The 17,833-nt window shown below is 40.9% G+C and overlaps 1 protein-coding gene across 1 annotated transcript in view; it reads left to right on the top strand.

The window, feature by feature from the left end:
* LOC134484045 (large ribosomal subunit protein eL21-like) overlaps positions 1 to 17,833 on the top strand; it is a 345,020-nt gene that overhangs the window by 247,119 nt on the left and 80,068 nt on the right. The window lies entirely within an intron of this gene.

Below are 17,833 nucleotides of genomic sequence, written 5' to 3'. Positions count from 1 at the left end.
ATTATGGTTGGTTGTAAACCATCATGTTTATTCTGGGACCTGAACCATGGTTCTTTCAGAGAGCAGCAGATTGTCTTAATTGCTGAGGCATCCAACTCCTATGTTATTTTAACTATTACTTTTATTTTATATTATTTTATGAGTATTGGTGTTTTGCCTGCCTGTATGTTTGTGTACTACTAGTGTGCTTGGTGCCTATGGAGACCAGAAGATTGTCAGGTTCCTTGGAACGGAAGTTCCAGATGGTGAGTCACTATGTGGATGCTGGGAAATCAAATCTGGGTTTTCTGGAAGAGTAGCCAGTGCTTTTCTGAGCTGTCTTTCTATGCAATGTACATTGAACATTTTCATGTACCTTCCCCCAACTCTTCCCGTGACCACCCTCTCCACCCTCCCATCTCTTCATACCTAACTTCAAAATTTCCTCTTTCCCTTTTCCTCTCCCTGTTGAGTCGAGTTTGTGTTTCCAACTAGTCTTGGGAGTCTTGGGAGCTGGGCTTCCGCTAGCATGGGGTCAGTCTAGCCAGGGGTCACATAGTTAAACAGAACTGACTCTCCTGGCAGCTATCACATGCCAATAGCTCTTCAACTAGTGGTGGGATTTTGTGCCCACCTCTACATCTCCATTCTGGGATTTGACCTGGCTTAAGCTTAAGCAGGTCTTGGTCATTGCTGTCACAATCACTCTGAGGTCAAATGTGCAACTACCCCTTGTGGCTGAAAAAAACACTGGTTTCTTTGATGTTACTATCACCTCTGACTCCTACAATCTTTTTGCTTCCTCTTCTTCTAAGATCCCTGAAGCTTTGGATGGGGGTACAGTGCACTATGTATGTCTCATTTAGGCTGAGCACTCCAGGCTCTTAGTAGCTGTATGTTAGGGTCTCTGTGTTAATTTCCATCAACTGCATGGAGAAGCTCCACTGATGAGGATTGAGAGATGCTTTGATTTATGATGTGATGGCTATTCTTCGCTACATCTGTAATTAACTAAGATCCAAATTGGCTGGGTATACCTGTGAACATTTTTTTTCCTCTTAATTAAAACATTTGAAGTGAGAAGATCCACTTTCATTTTTTAGGACTTGTCTTCCTTTTAAGATTTTATCTATTTATTTTGTCTATGAGTACACTGTAGCTGTCTTCAGACACAGCAGAAGAGGACATCAGATCCCATTACAGATGGTTGTGAGCCACCATGTTGTTGCTGGGACTTGAACTCATGACCACTGGAAGAGCAGTCAGTGCCCTTAACCACTGAGCCATCTCTCCAGCCCCAAGAAGATCCACTTTCAATCTGAATCTTCTGAGGTGGAAAGATTCACCTTGAATTCAGATCCTTTGAGGTGAGAAGATAAATCTTTTCTCTGAGTCACTCCTGCAGGGCACAGAAGGAGGAAGCTTGCTTTTTGCTTGTTTGCTCTTGCTGGCAAGTTCGTTCCTATACTAGTATTAGAACATACTTCTTTGGGATTCCAGCATATACTGAAGATCAGCTGAGACATCCAGTCTCGAACAACTACTAAATACTTAGACCTTATGTCTTATGTAGGTAGACAGCCATTGTTGGACTAGCTGGACTATAGCTTGTGAGCCATTCTAATAAATCACCTTTGTGTGTGTGTGTGTGTGTGTGTGTGTGTGTGTGTGTGTGTGTGTGTGTGTGTGTGTGTTTGCTTTGTGGGGTTCACAGGTGGGTGAGATTATTACTTTTTTTCTTTCAGTGGTATGCATGGCAACTTCAATGCACATAGCACCACGAATGCTAGCCAGTCAGGAGGAAGATTCCATGTGAGTACCAGCTTGAGTCCTTCATGTCCTGGGACTTGAGTTTTTCTCCAGCAATAAGACCCTTTTTTAAAAAAAATTATTTTTATTAGATATATTTCTTTACTTACATTTCAAATGTTATTCCCTTTCCTGGTTTCCTGTCCATAAACCCCATCCCTTCCCCCTCCCCCATATGGGTGTTCTCCCCATCCACCCCCCTTACCGCCTCCCCTCCCCAACATTCCCCTGCACTGGGGGTCCAACCTTGGCAGGACCAAAGGCGTCCCCTTTCACTGGTGCCCCAACAAGTCTATTCTCTGCTACATATGCAGTTGGAGCCCTGGGTCAGTCCATGTATAGTCTTTTGGTAGTGGTTTAGTCCCTGAAAGCTCTGGTTGGTTGGCATTGTTGTTCTTACCGGGTTGCAAGCTCCTTCAGTTCTTTCAATCCTTCCTCTAATTCCCCTAAAGGGGGTCCTGTTCTCAGTTCAGTGGTTTGCTGCTAGCATTGACCTCTGTATTGGACATGCTCTAGATGTGTCTCTCAGGAGATATCTATATCTGGTCCCTTTCAGCATGCACTTTTTAGCTTCATCAATCTTATCTAGTTTTGGTGGACACACACACACACACACACACACACACACACACACGGGATATATATATATATATATATATATATATATATATATATATATATATATATATATATATATATACCACATGGTCCACATGTGGGGCAGGCTCTGAATGGCTGTTCCTTCAGTCACTGATCTAACTTTGCTTCGATATCCCCTCCTATGGATATTCTTTCCCCTTTTAAGAAGGAGTGGGAGCATCCGCATTTTGGTCATTCTTCTTCTTCTTGAGTTTCCTGTGGATTGAATCTTGGGCAATGTGAGCTTTTGGGCTAATATCCACTTATCAATGAGTGTATACCATGTGTGTTTTTCTCTGATTGGGTTACCTTACTCAGGATGATATTTTCTAGTATGTTCCATTTGCCTATGAACTTCATGAAGTCATTGTTTTTGATAGCTGAGTAGTACTCCATTGTGTAGATGTACCACATTTTTTTGGATCCATTCCTCTGTTGAAGGGCATCTGGGTTCATTCCAGCTTCTGGCTATTATAAATAAGGCTGCTATGAACATAGTGGAGCACGTGTCTTTGTTATATGTTGGAGCATCTTTTGGGTATATGCCCAAGAGAGGTAGAGCTGGTAGTGCATTGTCCAATTTTCTGAGGAACCTCCAGACTGATTTCCATAAAGGTTGTACCAGGTTGCAACCTCACCATATATGGAGGAGTGTTCCTCTTTCTTCACATCCTCGCCAGCATCTGTTCTCACCTGAGTTTTTTTCTTAGCCATTCTGACTGGTGTGATGTGGAATCTCAGGGTTGTTTTAATTTGCATTTCCCTGATGGCTAAGGATGCTGAACATTTCTTTAGGTGCTTCTCAGCCATTTGATATTCTTCAGCTGAGAATGTTTTGTTTAGCTCTGTACCCCAAATAGTCCTAACCACCAAGTGGTCCTAACCATCAAGTCCTAGAATAGCCAAGAGTATTTGCATTAGCCTGTAAATGCTTAGGGGAGGGTGTTCATGTGACCCCATTGACCAACAAGTCTAAAAGAGATAACCTATTCTAAGTGCTGGGGCTTTTATTTGTTTGTATAGGGTATCTCGTGGGGGTGTTGTCCTTTACTACCGTTGAACGGTAACTCCATTAAACCTCTGTTTGTATATATATATATTTTAGAAGGCATCTATAGGGGTTGGGGATTTAGCTCAGTGGTAGAGTGCTTGCCTAGGAAGCGCAAGGCCCTGGGTTCGGTCCCCAGCTCTGAAAAAAAGAACCAAAAAAAAAAAAAAATAAGAAGGCATCTATAGCATTCGGATTCTATATGGCATTTTCAAAGGCTGTTCGTATTAGTTATCCCTCCTCATTTTCTCCTCTATCCCACACTCATACTCCTACCCTAATTTAACCCTTCCTATTCCATTATTCCCTCGCTTTATACCACTGTGTTCTATCTGTCTTCCCATTCCAAGCCCCCCTCGACCATGGACTCTTTTAGAATACTTCTAGGGGTATTCTAAATTGAGCACATATATCTGGAGATTCTGAGCTGAGATCCACAAATAAGAGAAAACATGCATCATTTATATCTCTGTGTTTGGAGTTACCACACTCAGAACGATTGTTTCTGATTCCATTCATTGACTTGAGAATTCCATAGTTCTTGACAGTTGAATGTAAAACTATCACATTTAAGTTATCCATTCATCCCTTGATAGTCATCTAGGCTGCTGCCATTTCCTTGATATTGTGACTAGAGCATCAGTAAACATAGAGGAATTGTCTTTGTAGCAACGTTCGGAGTCTTTTGAGTAGTATATTCTTAAGAAGCTAGACTAGATATAATATGCCTCCTTTCAGTTTTGTTGAGGAGCCTACACATTGATTTCCACAGTGGTTGTACCAGGTTGTACTCTCACCAGCAGTCAATTCATCCTCCACCCCAAACTCACCCCCACTAGCATTCCCCTTCCCTGGGGCATTAAGTTACTACAGGATTAGGTGCGTTCTCTCCCCTTGAGATCAGACAAGGCAGTCCTCGGCTACATATGTGCCAGGGGCCATGGACTAGCCCACATATGCTCTTTGGTTGGTGGCTTAGTTTCTGGGAGCTCCTAGAGATCTGGGTTGGTTGACAGTCTTGGTCTTCCTATGGGGTTGCTATCCCTTTCAGCTCCTTCAATCCTTCCCTAACTATTCCATAGGGGTCCCTGACCTCAGTCCAATGGTTAGCTGTAAGTATCTGCATCTGTCTCAGTCAGCTGCTATTAGAGCCTCTTTAATGATAGCCATGCTAGGCTCCTGTCTGCAAGCACAACACAGCATCAGTAAAAGTGTCAGGGTTTGGTGCTTGCACATGGGATGGATCTTAAGTTGGGCTGGTCACTGGATGGCCTTTCCTTCAGTCTCTGCTCCATTTTTGTCCCTGTATTTCCTTTAGACAGGAACAATTCTGGGCAACTGGGGGCCATGCCTATCTATTGGAGATGGTCTCTTTAGCATACAAGTCTTTCACTTGCTTGGTTAGAGTTACCCCAAGATATTTTACATTATTTGAGGTTATTGTGAAGGGTGTTGCTTCCCTGATTTCCTTCTCAGTCCATTTTTCATTTTTATATAGGAAGGTTGATGATTTTTGTGAGTTATTTTTGTATCCAGCTACTTTGCTGAAACTGTTTATCAGCTGTAGGAGTTCCCTGGTGGGATTTTTAGGGTCACTTATGTATACTATTGTGATGGTTTGCATATGCTTGGCCCAGGGAGTGGCACTATTAGAAGGTGTGGCCTTGTTGGAGGAAATGTATCACTTTGAGGGTGGGCTTGGAGACTCTCCTACTGGCTTCCTGAGGATGCTGAGTCTGTTCCTGGCTTCCTTCAGGTGAAGAGGTAGAACTCAGTTCCTCCTGCACCATATCTGCCTGGATGCTGCCAGGCTCCTACCTGATGATAGTGGACTGAACCTCTGAACCTGTAAGCCAGCCCCAATTAAATGTTGTCCTTTATAAAACTTGCATTGATCATGGTGTCTGTTCACAGCAATAAAACCCTAACTAAGACAACTATCGTATCATCTGTGTCTTAGTCAGGGCTTCTATTCCTGTGCAAACATCATGACCAAGAAGCAAGTTGGGGAGGAAAGGGTTTACTCAGCATATCACTTTGCTGTTCATCACCAAAGGAAGTCAGGACTGGAACTCAAATAAGTCAGGAAGCAGGAGCTGATGCAGAGGCCATGGAGGGGTGTTACTTATTGGCTTGCTTCCCATGGCTTGCTCAGCTTGTTCTCTTACAGAACCCAGGAGACTAGCAGCCCAGGGATGGCACCACCCACAATGGTCTGGATCCTCTCCCCTTGATCACTAGTTGAGAAAATGCCTTACAGCGGGATCTCATGGAGGCATTTCCTCAAGGGAGGCTCTTTTCCCTCTGATAACTCCAGCTGTTGTCAAGTTGACACACAAAACTAGCCTGTACAATCTGTAAATGTAGTTTGACTTCTTCCTTTCCAATTTGATTCCCTTGATCTCCTTTACGTATCTTACTACTCTTGCTAAGACTTCAGGTACCATATTGAATAGGTATGAAGAGAATAGACAACCTTGTCTTGTTCCTGATTTTAGTTGAAATGCTTTGAGTTACTCTCTGTTTAGCATCACATTTGCTGTGTGGCAAGCACAAGGACTTTTTCTCATTGAACCATCTCACAGGCCAATATCTGCCCCCCCCATTTCTATTTATTTTTTTTACTGCCTATGAATCATACTTTCTCACTATTTTTATACCTTATAATTTTGCATTGAAAAGTACAAATTAAAAATATACAATGTGCTGGGCATGGTGGTATATACTCTTAACCCCAGCACTTGGAAGGCAGAAGCAGGCTAATTTCTGTGAGAGGTCAGCCTTGTCTACATAGCTAGCTTTAGGAGTCATGGCTACATAGTTAGACCTTGTCATGTACAATTTTCTTTATAAAATATATGGCAGTTTTGATAATCTGATTTTTCTCTTTCTTTTTGGTATATTATTGTTTTTTTTTCATTTACTGTCTTTAATGAACTATTGTTTGTCGGGGTGGGTTCTGAGACAGGCTTATTCTGTATAGCTTTGGCTGTCCAGGCTGGCCTCGAACTCAGATCCACTTATCTCTGCTTTCCGAGTCTGTGATTAAAGGCTTGTGCTGCCATCACCACCACCTAGCTTTTTAATTAATTTTGTAAACTTATCCTTTGTCATGTGTGGCCACTGAAGGTTCTTCTTGGTGAGCAAATTGGTCAGCTAATGGCTGCCCATAGGTCTCCTTAAGTGGCCAGAAGCAGTGACTCTCATTTCAAAGCATGCTCATCTTTTTTGAGGCATACCTTTCTCCTTGTAATGCAGCTCACAGTTCTGCCACAGGTTCTACTTCTCTTGTTTCCGTGACATGTGGGGTTTATGGTACTCTCATTGTTCATCAGATTGCACCTCCCTATGTATGCACACAGCCCTGGGTTGCATGGAACAGTCTGGATTGCTGGAAATATGTTGGAGTTTTTGAGGATTTTATGGATATCCTATTTCTCAGCATTGTCACATACATTTTGGAGCTGCTGACTTACTTCTTTAAAATCTTATTAGGAATGTCAGGTTTGGGTCGAAATAACACTAAACAAATGTATTTCTTTTAGATAGTTGCCTTTTTAAGGCCCAAGGTCAAAGCTATCTTCTGCACATGGACATAGCCTCAGCTCTTTATTAGGTCAGTCCTTGCAAAACCTTCCTGTCCATCAGTCTGCCTCCTAATTTCATCTGCAAAGATGGTAGATTGTGAGCAACTGGTCCAGAAGGCTGAGCAGGCCACAAAGAGATGGGTGTAGCCTCAGCTATATAAGAGAACACTCATCTCCAGCTGCTGCCTTTTGTCTGGAATACAGTGTCCTGCCTGTTTTCTGCCCTTTCCCCACTTCCACAGGAAAGCAAGTGATTTGTATCCATAGCAACTCAGTGATGTCACACACAGTGACACAGAGTACAATGAGTCTAAGGTCTGGTAGGAAATTTACAGATGACATTTGTCCAAGATAATATCGAACAGAGCTGATAAGCCAGGGAGAATGGAACACTTCATCTACCCAAATTAAAAGTTTCATTTCCTTTTAGATATGCACTGATGTCCAGATGTGTCTTACTCACTGGTTTTGAGATGTCTCACAGAAGGCCATAAGGTACCTTAACATTTTTAAGCATTTATCAATTTCATTTCATTTTATTTTGAGACAGGGTCTCACCAAGTAGTCCTGGCTGGCCTGGAACTCACTGTGTAGATCAGGCTGAGGTATGTACCACCATACCAGCTCATCTCATTTATTTGAAAAACTGGGCAATAACAGGATAGTGTGTGTGTGTGTGTGTGTGTGTGTGTGTGTGTGTGTGTGTGTGTGTAAAAATTAAAAGACTGCATGCAATAAGCCTTTCCAAACTTGAAGATGTTTATCTCCATTTAGTGCAGGTCTTCTTTGATTTTACTCTTCAACAATTTCTTATGGATTTTTAAAATTTCTTTTCTAGAAAGCCAGGACCTTGCTTATTAGGCAAATGTTCTATACTAAGCCATATCCCAGTCAGCTGGTTTTCTTTTTTGCGGGATCAAGGTCTCAGTAAATTTCCCAGGCAACTTGTACTTCCCTTGCTTCAGATTCCTGAGGAGCTAGGATTACAGGCCTGAACCACAGTCTTGACTTAGTTTGTAATGTAAGATAAATCGTTTGCTTTTATTTTTTAAGATCAGGTCTCACTACATAGCCTACAGTGTCCTGGAACTCACTATGCTGCTCATGGTGACCCTGAACTTATGATCCCCCTGCCTCATCCTCCCAAGTGATGAGGTTATAGACATCCACTATCATGTCTAACATCATTTTGCATTTTAAAGCATACGAACCCTATACATGTTTTGTTAGATTGATTTAAGGGTTTAGTTTCTTTGAGCTGAAACAAAGATTGTTTTAATTTTTGTTTCTACTTTTTCATTGCTGGCATATAGAAATATGTTTATGTATATACTTTTGTTGAGTCTTGACATGACCTGTTTTGTTAGCTGTTCCATTAGCAATAGACTATAATGCATATTCTACTCTCATTGGATGGAGTAGCCTATATTTATTACTTCCTGTTGATTGATTGTGGACTACTGGGTTCTTCTATATCACATATAGAACATATAGACAATATATACATCCTATAATTATTTTATCAATTGTTAAAAGAAGGGTCTTAGAATATTCAGCTCTGCTGGAGAGATAGCTCAGCAGGTAAAGGTGCCTGCTGTCAAGATTGAATACTCAATACTCATATAATGGAAGGGGAGAAGCAGTTCTAGCATGCTCTCTTCTCTACACATGTCATGGTATGTATAAGTGTGCATAATAAATGAAAAAAGAATTTTCAATTCTAACTGCAAATTTCTCTACTTTTCTTTTGAATCCCATCAGTTTTTACACTTTTTACACTTTTATTGTTTGATGTATATATACAGACATATGACTTATTTTTTTATGAATTGAGTTTTGGGACATTTAAGAATGATAGACATTTTATTTTTCTCTCTTTGAGTATGTATGTACATGTGTTTATGTGTGTATGTGTATGTACGTGTGTGTGTGTGTGTGTGTGTGTGTGTGTGTTTGTATACGTGTGGAGACCAGAAGTCAACCTCCTGGGTCATTCCTTAGGAACCACTCATCCTGTTTTTCCAGACAGGATCTCTCACTAGGACCAGGGATTCACCTAATTAGGTTAGGCTGACTGGCCATGGAGATCCAGGCCATAAAATACCATTTTATATTTTATCTGTGAAAAACTTTAGATGTATGGAAAGGTTGCAAGGACAGCAGGGGTCCCATGTGCTCCCTATCCTATTCCTTGTGTAAGGTCCACAGCATGAGTCAGAAGAAAGGGATGTTGATCACTAGTCACGACATTTCCAGTCTTTTCAGTGTTCCCCAGTCATCTCCATTGAAATATCTTCTTTCCTCTCTAGGATCTAGCAGTACACTGATGATTCCTCTCCTCTAGGAGGAACAACCAGGTCCCTGTGATATTCCTAGTCCTGTGTCCCTTTATAATTTGATAAGAGGTATGGGTTTCAAAAAGTGTTACAGAAGTGTGGGACCCTTTCTGTAGCCACCAATTTGCCCTTGACACGCCTATGTGAGTCAACTCCACAGCTTTCTCTGAGCTGGCCCCTAAGCCATAGTCTTCTTTTCTCTGCTTTATCTACTCATTCCACATCCCTTTGGCCTTACTTCAGAAAGCCCACTTTTATTACCCTACAACTCCAACCAGTCTGTGTCCCTAGGATTTCTTGCTTGGATCCTTTATGTCCTCCCTTTCCAGACACTGAAAATACACAGCAGAGCATTTACTGTTTCCAGAAGTCTTAACATGTAGTTGCCACCACAACCTTAGAATGTCACAAAGGTGCCACTCCCAGAGGAGGAAACTGAGGCAAAACAACTCAATCAGGACAATATAATAATTTTTTTGGTCTTTTGAGACAGGGTCTGTCTGTGTCATCCTGACTGTCTTGGACCTTACTCTGTAAACCAGGTTTACCTCAAGCTCACAAAGATCCATCTGCCTCTGCCTCCCAAGTGCTGGGATAAAAGGCATGTGCCACCACACCCAACACCACACTCTTTTCGTTTGTTTGTTTTGGATTTTATTTGAAATTTTCTTCTTGTGTATTCATTCTTCTGAACAAAAAAAGAAAATATTTTTGTTAATAAAAGTAAAATGATATAAAAGTCAGTACAATTCCAAGTTACATATTGAAAGGTGACTTTGATGACTATGATGACTTTTGTGACTTTTGCTAGATACAAGTTATTTCTTAACTTTTATAATGTTTTTAGTTTAAATAATAATTACATTACTTACCCCTCCCTTTCCTCTCTCCAGAGTCTCCCTCAAATTCCTCCTGCACATCTCTCAAGTCAATGGCTTCTTTTTCCTTGATGATATTTGTGGTACACACACACACACACACACACACACACACACACACACACACACACACACACACACACAGAGAGAGAGAGAGAGAGAGAGAGAGAGAGAGAGAGAGAGAGAGAAAGAGAGAGAGAGAGAACCCACTGAATATGTTTTTGTCGTTTGTCTGTATATGATTTGAATCAGATAACCAATTCAGGGGTTCATTCTTGGGAAAGGCTAATTCTCCCTCTTATAGTCGTCATTGGTTGCGTATAGTTGTTTGTATAGTAATGGAACCCCGTGATAGGTCACCCCTTTAGTGTTGGCATGCCTAATTCTATGGCTCTCGTCCCAGTCATGTGTATGCATTCATGTGTCTGTACCTGGCATTCTGGCTCTTATAACATTTGTCCTCTCCTTCACGATGTCCCTGGAGCCATAGATAGCTGGCTTCGTTTACAGCACTTTCTTTAGTGGGCCTACATATATTTATACTACAAATGATGGAATTTCAATAAATGAAACGTAACATGAGGGCTGGGTGGAGAGATGGCACAGTGGCTAAGATCACTTGTCACCCTTGCAGAGGACCAGGTTTGATTCCTAGTAGACACCTAGTAACTCACAACCATCTGTAACTCTAGTTTCAGGGGAGCTAAAACCCTCTTCTGACTCTTCAAGGATGTCAGGCATGCACACAGTACATATAACTACATGCCGGCAAAATACTAATTCATGTGAAATAAAATTCAAAACAAACCACAGCAAGATAAGGCCTGGGCATGTCGCTCAGTACATCCTTGCTTAGCATGTTCAATGGCTTGGATTTCACCTTCAAGTACCATACCACTAAAATATACCACATTCTTGTTTTGAGACAGTATATTTTGTCCCCAAGCAGTCAGAAAAGCTTTTTATTAGGGATGAGGAAACACGCATGCTTATACAGAGAAAAGACCCTTGGCAGGGGGGCGGGGGAGTGTTTGTTTTGGGAAGCTAAAGTGTAACTTCTCCTTGGATTGACTTTTTTAAAAAAAGCCTCTGAAGGGCCTTTCTCCCCTAATTTAGAGTTGGCCAGTTGAAAGGAAGACAGGATGGCTGATTGGCCTAACCGCTGTGTAAACATGTCCTGATATGGCCTTGAACTTGTTGAGCCAGCCCATCAGTTTGGTAACTGTCAGGAGGAAACAAAGCCTTTGTTTTAAGCTGTCAGGCTTTTGTCTCTGGTCAGGAGGGTGAGGAGAGAGCCAGCCATGGCCACATTCCCTATCTGTCTGCCCATAAGGAAATCTGTCTAATCCTTCCTATGCTTTAGCCACACTTCTGTGGATTGAAGCTAAAATGGTGGACTCCATAGATACACTATCTGTCCTTTGTGGACTGTTCAGTCCAATGAGTGCATAGTTGTCGGAACACAGTCGAAAGAATGACGCACGGTGAGCAATGCCTTGAGGAACTGTGAGAGAGGCTCCAGGAAAAAAAGGCAGAGGGCTTTTACCTGAGGTGCATTCTGTTCCCTGAATTGTCCTTGGACATGATTTCATGACTCCTGGGACAAACATTTATATTCAATTTATAGACCATGTTTATTCTCGTTGGATGTGAGAACAGAGCTATAGAACCCAATCTGGTCAGTGTACCTTGAATCTAGATATGGACTTCTGCCTTGCTTTTGTGCTTTCCCAGACACAATCTATAGTATGTGCTACTAGGCAATTGTGTTTAAATTCATCTGTTTTCAAGATGTTCTGGAAATGAATTGCTCTGTTAATATTTAGTATATGCTTACTGGCATTTATTTACATGTTTTCTGATCACATTTTTCTAAACTTGGGCAACCTTTCTTGGTTACCTTCCTCGGATCATTGCTTTCTTGGTTACATTTGTGTATAAAGTACTCTAAAACTGAAGTAAGCTTGTCTATATATAGCATTAGATTGTGGTCCACCCTTCTCTTTCTGGTCTTTAGATCTCAGGTCCAGCAGACACGATCTGCACAGATTGGCCAAAAAGTCGACAAGGGGTTGTTTCAGGGACCTAAATGAAAAGCCATGAGAGGACTCGAGGACCCCTACAGGAGGTGGTAAGCAGGGATTAATATGGGGCTACAAGTAGGAAAATGGCACCATATGTATGAGTTGATACATCCTTTCTTTAAAAAGACTAGTGCTGCCATGTCTAAAGCCCAGCTGCAAGACTGTTGGGATTTAATAACAGAATATAATCCTTGGTTTCCTGAAAAGGCCACTCTAGATCCTGGAGTATGGAATCAAATTAAAGAAAATATAGTGAAACCCCATAAATAAGGAGGAAGTATTCCAATATAATCCTGGGTGACTTGGGCATTGGTTCATATTGAGATACAAACAATAAATGGGGACAAGCCAATGGACTTAGAAAAGGCCATGACAGATTCTTTATGTGAGGATGAGTCAGATAATGAAAAACACACACACACACACACACACACACACACACACATACACACACACACACACACACACACACACACACACACACACACACACGCACGCGTGCGCATGGGCATGCGCACCCATACTAGAAAGAATGTCTTTTTTACAGTGCAAGGTCAGAAAGGACCCATTGGAGCAAAAGCAAAACTGTTGTTTGATGCTAAGCACCCCTCATTGTCTGCTCCCTGGCCTGAACTATTGTATCCTCCTCTACCTGAGGACTGTGATGATGATTGGAGGGCCTAGGAGTGAGGACACATGGCAGGAATTACCAGATTCTAGACAAACACTACTGGAACTTTCAGAAATGAGACAGGGGCCTGATGATCCATATCAAGATTTTGTTTCTCATCTCTAACAGCTGGTGAAATGTCTTAGAGTTGATGGAGAGGCAGAAATACCCATTATTCACAACTGGCATATGAGAAAGCTAATGCGGCATGCCAGACTCGCATCCATCCCTTTAGAAAAAAAAAAGGAGATATTATGATCACACCTGCCTCTGTGCTGATAGTGGGCCTTCCTATATTCAAGGGATAACTGGTTCCAGCCCTCCATGGGCAGATAGTGCCTTAACTATTGGCAGTCATTCAACATGGGAATAAGGAATGGATAATGATAAGTAGCCCAACTTTATGTCAAAAGTTGCCTGTTAATGTTTTAAAAAAGAGCTGAAGAACTGCTTCTTCTTGCTTTTTATTATACATCATATAGATGATATTCTGCTTTCTACAGAAAATAATAAAATGCTAAAAGATTGCTTACAAAAATAAATATTAGACTAACCCTTTAAATTTGTATTCTTCATTAAACAAATAAAATTTTTGTTAAATACTTCGGATGACGTAACACTGGGTTCTGTTATTTTATGCCCCTGTAAAATATTTAAAAACTAACAATGCTCCTGTATAGATTACTAATCTTTTACAGGAATTTTGCCAATAGTTTGATATAGCCCATATCACAGGCGTTTCTCAGGGTCAATCTTTTGTGAGAAGAGCTAATGGACAACTTAAGCATAATTTACAAATAAAGGAGGTGGAGTAGGGTAGTTGGACTATTCTTTAAAATACCTTGTATTTTATATACTTAAAAAAAAAAAGACTGGGCAAGGACGGCCTTACTGCTACAGAATGTTGCGGGGTCCCTCCGAAACAATTTAGTGTCACAGTTCTTTGGAGAGATGTTATGTGTAGTCAATCGAGTTGCCTGGCTCCACTAATTCACCTGAGCCAAGCCTGTGTTTTTGTTTTTTCCTCAGACTGCTGAAAAGCCAGTGTCAGTATCTAAAAGACTAACTTGACCTATGGCAGATAGGTAAAGACATTACAAAGTGTCAACAAAAGGCCTACACCTGAGGAAAAGATACAGAATGGAACAACAGAGTTGTCAAACTCAAGGGACAGAGACTCAGATGAAGAATTTAGTGACCAAGGGGAAAGAGTTGCTGAATTCTCAGGGAAGGGCGTGATGGCAGCAGAATGGCTGACTGTTCTTCGTATGTTGTCAGTGTTCAGTGCATCTGTTGCTGCTGAAACACCCTGGGCGTATGTACCTGATCCTCCTGTCCCTCACTTTGTAAATTGGGAAGAAATTAACAGTCCAGTTTATGTCACTGACTCTGAGATCTTGGATACTATATTGTTCCTCAAGGAAAGAGGGTCACTTGACAATTCAAGCCTTACACGATAAAGTAGTAACTATTCAATATTCAAAGTTAGATAACTTACCCTCCTCCAAAACTTTTAGTTTCCACCTTATTGCACACTTTCTGTTATGGGTATTCCCACATAGTTAAAAACTGATAATGGTCCAACTTTTACTAGTAGGAATTTTACGAAATTCTATGAAGAATGGCAAATTAAACACATCATTAGAATCCCTTATGACCCTGTAAGGTCAAACATTTGTAGAACATACACATTTTACCCGTAAGAAACAACTTTTAGGGGCTGGAGAGATGGCTTAGCAGTTGAGAGCACTGGCTGTTCTTCCAGAGGTCTTGGGTTCAGTTCATAGCATCACATGGTGACTCACAAGTGTCTGTAACTCCTGTTCTGGGAGATTTGACCCCCTCAGGGATTCCAACACCCTCACACAGACATATGTGCAGTCAAACACCAATGTATCTAAAATAAAAATAAGTATATAAAAAAGGAAACAATTTTTTAAAAATAAAAGGGAGCAGGGAACTACTTCCCAAGATATTCCCCTTGCTGTTATCTTATTTACTTAAACTTTTTGCCCCAAGAGGTACCTATTGCTTAAGCTTCCTGGCATTTTCAGGCTACTGAGCCATGCAGCCATTGTTCTGTCCCATATAGTATAAAGAACTAGACCACTGGGTACCAGGATGACAAATTTCAGACCTTTTCTAAACAGTTGCCTGGAATTTGAGGAGAAGCAGTAGCAGAAGGGGATCCTGTGTCCTGGCAGGACAGTACCATGTATAATCGTCTTACATCTTACGCCCATCTCATGTCTGCTCATGCTTCTCTTAGGATTGTGATGACTCCAAACAAGAGGAAATAGCTTAAAATTGAAAAAAACCAAAAAAGTGGGGAGATACTGGAACACAGTCGAAAGAATGATGCACGGTGAGCAATGCCTTGAGGAACTGTGAGAGAGGCTCCAGGAAAAAAAGGCAGAGGTCTTTTACCTGAGGTGCATTCTGTTCCCTGGTTTGTCATAGGGCATGATTTCATGACTCCTGGAACAAACATTTACATTCAGTTTAATAAGATATCTTTATTCTTGGTGGACATCAGATTATAGCTATCATACCAGAACCCAATCTGGTCAGTGTACCCTGAACCTGGATATGGGTGCACATCTGTTCCTCTTCTCCCTTGCTTTCGTGCTTTCCCAGATATAATCTATAGTATGTGTCATCAGGCAGTTGTGTTTAAATTCGTCTGCAGGGAGTTCTGGAGATGGACTGCTCTGTTAATGCTTAGTATGCACTTACTGGCAGTTATTTACATGGTTTTCTGATCACATTTTTCTGATCATTGCCTTCTTGGTTACATTCATTTACAAAGACTGAAGTAAGGTTGTCTATAGCATCAGGCTACAATCCACCCTATTGTAGGTCCTCAGATCTCAGGTCCAGCAGACAAGATCCGCACAGGTCGACAAAAATCAACAATAGTCATTAAGAAAACACAGTTATACTTACGTATCCCTGGAGACTTGATTTCAGGCTTTTTTGCAAATACCAACATCTATGCATGCTTAAGACTGTTTTATAAAAATTGATGACATTTGCATATAGACTTTGCATATCTTACTGCATACTTTGTTATTATTTTAGTTAGGATAGGAAACAATGGATTTAATTGTGACATCTTCATCCATATATACAAGTACAGTTTGCTCCTATCTGCCCCCTAGTTTGTTCTCTTTCTCTCCCCTTCTGTTCACTCTCTTCTTTGTCCAAATAGTTCTGCTTCTGTTTTCATGTCACATAAATCAAGCTTCTAGATATAAAACATGATATTTATGGTTTTTATTGTATTTCTTATACATGCTAGGCATTTTTTATATTGAGATTATGGTCTCACTGAAGTTGCTCTAGCTAAACTTGAACTCACTGCAGCCTAGGTATCCTTGAATCTGGCATCCTTCTGCCTCAACTTCCTAAATTACTGACATTACAGGTCTGAGTTATCCGACTGGACGAATTTAAGTTTGAGACAAGGTCCCAAAATGATGGGTTCAAGTGACCTCCTGTGCTATAGTTTCTGGTTCTTCTGTATATTTTCAATCATTTTAAAATTACTTTTAATAGTTAGCAAAATATAAATACCATATAAATAGCAGTTGTACCATATTGTTTAGGGTATAGAAAAATCTATACATGTGCAGTATCGAAACATTTCTTCAAATGTTTCCAATCTGTGGTTATTTGAACCTGTGACTGTAGACATTGCAGATATGGAGGGATGACTTGAGAGTATTGTGTAAGGCAGTTATGACCACTATGGAGAAAAATAAAGCTGGGTAACGGGGATAGAGTATGCTCTGTGTTCTAGTTTAACTAGGGCATTTGAAGGCTGGAGTTTGTTGAATGAATAGAAGATCACTAAATCTTCATATCTATACGCATTTCCCAAATGTGGTCCATTTTGCCTATTTAAGAGCTTGAAAATTGTAGCCCTTCATCCTCACATTTCAACCTCCTTGGATTGTATCTGTTGTGTGTGACGTAGATAGCCAGCCTGCTCTTCATATTAGCTCTTGTGGAGAGATTCTAGCATCCAGATATGACAGAATTTCTCCTATAGTCAGAATTCTTTAATTCTCTCTTGTCTATAAGATAGACATTAAGCTTCTGCAGTTGGAATTCAAAGTCTGTTTTGTCCTGATATCTGTAATCTCCTCCCTCATCTCCTACTTCTTCTCTACCTGTGATTAATCTTGGGGGCATTCAACTACATGCTGATCTTACAAAAACCAAACCAAACCAAATGATTACCATTTTTTACCATATCCTTAACTATTACTTTGGTCAAAGACGCCATGGGATAAAGGTCAAGAGATCATGGCCCTAAGGGCTGCCTAATTGGAGTTAAGAGCATCCTAGATGAAACAGTAAATACTAAGTAATAACTTGGGATTATTGATAAGGAAGTAGATTCTAATAGCATGGAGGGTAGGCAGCTGCTCAGTTAATATAAAGTCTATGAGTGTGTCTTTCATTCGGGAAGTCAATGATCAAGGCAGGGTAGAAGCCCTGGGCTGGGATTAAAATAATTTCTACTATACTTGATCAAAGAGGTAAAACCCTGCTAAAACTGTCTCTCCTTTTCTTAAAACATGTATACGACTCCCAACTCAATTAAAAAGTCCAGTCCTCACACAGACAAGTGTGCGATTTGGTCTCTATTGCCCCACTGAGCTTTCTCCCTGTTCTCCATCCCTCCTCTGGAAAGAGGCCAAATCTTCCACTACCCTCTTTTGCTCCCTCTGTCTACAGGACTCTTTCCCTATTTGAGTAGTTAATTCTGATTGCTATGCTCAGAGGGCTCTTCCT

Source organism: Rattus norvegicus, chromosome X (assembly GCF_036323735.1).
Source record: "Rattus norvegicus strain BN/NHsdMcwi chromosome X, GRCr8, whole genome shotgun sequence".
NCBI lineage: Eukaryota > Metazoa > Chordata > Mammalia > Rodentia > Muridae > Rattus > Rattus norvegicus.
The sequence above is the reverse complement of the archived record's forward strand: the minus strand, read 5'-3'. Positions and strand labels throughout refer to the sequence as shown.